Here is a 3,553-nt window from a genome sequence, read left to right as displayed (position 1 = left end):
CAACATCTTGAAGTGGTCAGAAGAGCTTTACTAAGAAGAACTCAACAACTTGCATTTGTGCAATTTATGCTTTGAGGAAACTAACGAACCACCTCATCCTACCTTGTAAGAGATATCACACAACACGCCCTAGCAATCAATAATAGAGACAATAGTAAATCAACATAAAAGCGTGACAACAATAACACATAAGAGTTGGTAACCCAATTCGGTAATACAACACCTATGTTTTGGGGAAGGTTGCCCAGGAAAGATAATCCTTTAATATAAATTTGATTAAGTGTTTACAACGATGTACTTATCTATATATAAAGACAACTATTGTGATAACCGTAGAGTGTAACCTTCATGAATCTAGGCTCCCCTTATATGATAGACTCCTTCTCTGATGAACTTAGAATCCCCCCTAAGTATGCGTATATGTTTGGTGTCGAACTTAGGCACCCCTAAGTATGTGTATGAAACTCCCTCTCACTTGATGATACTTTTTCTTCATCTTCATGTGAACACACTTCACTTGAGGAATGTAGGCTTCCCTGAGTATATGTGAACTCCCTTCTAATGAGAGCGAACATTAGGCTCCCTATAAGGTGGAGAAAGCCTTCTCACTTGATTCGACTTTAGGCTCCCCTCAAAACAAGGAAAATCATCTTGAAAAGGATGCAAACTCAACATAAACAAAACACACTTTTTGTCACACACTCAATGTGAATCTTCTTCATCTTAAAAACACAACCACTTTGTAATGCACTGTAAGTACTAAATGTTGAAAATAAGAGTTTTAGCCCTAAGGGCATTTTTGTAATTTAGCATTGCCCTATCAAATTATACAAACAATTAGATAAAATCAATAACCGATTTTTTTCTAAGTTAACTAACCCTAGGTAGAACACCCAGTGGGAGGAAAATAGGGTACATGACACTTCATTTTAGTCTCTACACGTTTCTTCCTATAAGTTCACACTGTGAGATCCACTCTCAGCCTCGAGGCACCATGGTTGTCCCCCTACAGGTGGCATTTGGGTAGGTCAATAACGAGGTGAATGGAGAGAGTGCTCATAATAAGTAGGAGCGGGATGTGTGACAGTTCGGTCTTTCTCATTAGGTTAAATAAAGTTTCATGCATCGCCTCGGGGCATCGTGGGTGTCCCCTTAAAGAATGGTTGTATTGCATGACACTTTATTTGATCTCCATAAATGGATAGGTTTACTTTAGTGTCATGTCCCAATCGGTTTTTCCCTAGTGTTGGCTCATTAGCGTGGAACTCTAGAACCTAAAATGAGGGGTTATGCTCGCACATAATTGTTATAGATGTTAACAAATTCTAGACCGAATAACGGTGACTGTTAGTTACAGTGATAAGGTGGTGTTTTTGTCTAATGGTTAAGAATGTCTCATTTCAGTGAAGAACCACTTGATCACCCTACGGAGACTGTTGTCCTGTCTCACTGAAACATCATTGCAAAATAGAAGTCACTTAGGGTACACAAGACTATTTTGCTAAAAAAAACTAATTGGTTTTCTTAAAGTGGTTTAATGCAACTAGACTAAAATAGTTTGTTCTTTTTCAGCAAAATCATTAAAATGGCTACCGCAACTTTTAAGTTAACCAGCCACCAGTACGTTAGCGAGAGAAAACTATGATAGTTTGAAAAACAGAATCAATAATATTCTCATCATCGATGATCTTCGATTTGTCCTGATCGAGGATCATCCTCCCATTCCACCTACAAATTCTTTTCAAAATGTTCGGGAAGCATATGAGCGTTGGACACGACAAACGAAAAGATCCGAGCATACATCTTGGCAAACTTTAACGAAGTATTGGCCAAGAAGCATGAGCCCATGCTCATAACTCGTGAGAACATGGAGTCCCTGATAGAAATGTTCCAACAACCGTCTGCGCAGCTCAAGCATGAGGCTTTGAAATACAACTTCAATGCATGTATGCAAGAATGTGCATCTATTCGAGAACATGTTCTCAACATGATGATCCACTTCAATGTTGCATTGATGAAGCGAGCCAAGTTAGCATAATACTTAAAATTTACCTGAAAGTTTTATGTATTTTTGTAGCAATGTTGTTTTCAATAGAATTGACTACAACCTGACCACCTGAAAGAACTCTAATTATAGAGGACCTATGAATGGAAGCGGATTGTCCAAATTCCATTGTGAAAGAACTCATGCATTTATAGTCATACAAAACAGATTATGCATTATAAACTAAATTACAACATGCTTTGAATTAAATACAAATGATAAAAAGATAATACCTTTGAATAACACTTCTTTAAGAAAATCCAAGATCGTTCACCAACTTGTCGAACAACACGAACGCAGCGAGCAAGAAGATCTCCCTCAAATGGCAATGAGCAGTAACTCGATCCACTAACAAATCAGACACTACCACTAGATTACTTTCATATTCTCAGTGTGAGAATCCAGAAATGGTGGGCTCTAACTTATTTTGGTTTAAGGGAAGGTTTAGAATGGAGGTGGAGACAATTGAGTAAACGATAACACTGTCGGGTAGAAGATGAAGTCTTTTGCATAGACTTGATACTGGTTGGTTTAGTCTATCAAGCTATCGTTTAGTAAACTCGATTGCTAGTAATGTCAGACATGTGAGATTTTGAAATCAAATTTCATTTTATCTCAAAATTTTCATAAAACCGTGCGAGTTTATTGTTAGCATCATTCAAATTTTGGGTGTATATTACAAATAAACGAATTTTATTATTGGTTTGCTCCTTGTTGGAAGATTTTGGTTTCTATTAGTCTCTCATAAGAGTTCCTGATGGATTTTTTATGTCATTCTCTACTTGCTGTCTTAGCTAAATTTGGAAGGGATTCTTCCATTTTGGTTCTAATTGAAGGAACAGTGAGATCCACTGTGGAAGTGGGGATCATTCCCAATTAGTAATTTTCACATAATACAAAATTACATAGAAATAATTATGCATTATAAACAAATTTTACAGCATGCAAATAAGAGGAGGAAGGATTACGATGAACTTACTCTTAAAGCCAAAAACTCTTCATGAATTTTCTCTTCTCAGGTCACGATCAAACACGCACCAAGAGGCCATCAACGAAGACACCGCAACAAACGTTTCCTCTGTATTCTCTCTATGGAAAGTGAATCATAAGGAGTTCTGAGCTCTAATTTCTTTTGAAAAGAGGGAAGAAAGATTTAGAGAGGAGAAAATTTTCATTGGGCGATTTTTGGCAGATCAATGAGACAACATACACGGTCTCTGTGAAACCTTTTGCGAAGAACATGAAAAAAATTCTCTCGTAAAACAACCCCACTTACCATGTTAAATTGAGAGAGAATTATGGGAGGGAATTTATTTCCCTCCCTTTAATTTCAAAACTAGATTCAAATTAAAATTAATTTTAATTAAATAATAACAATTTTATATATAACAATAACTAACTTATTATATGTATATATAATTATATGTTATATCAAATATAACTCAAAACCTATAATTTTTATATTTTATCAAATATCGTATAACATATAGTTTTAATTTCTCTCAATGA

This window comes from Benincasa hispida, chromosome 12 (assembly GCF_027475165.1).
Source record: "Benincasa hispida cultivar pf3 chromosome 12, pf3_genome.v1.1, whole genome shotgun sequence".
In the NCBI taxonomy this organism is placed as follows: domain Eukaryota; kingdom Viridiplantae; phylum Streptophyta; class Magnoliopsida; order Cucurbitales; family Cucurbitaceae; genus Benincasa; species Benincasa hispida.
Note: the sequence above shows the minus strand (reverse complement) of the source record.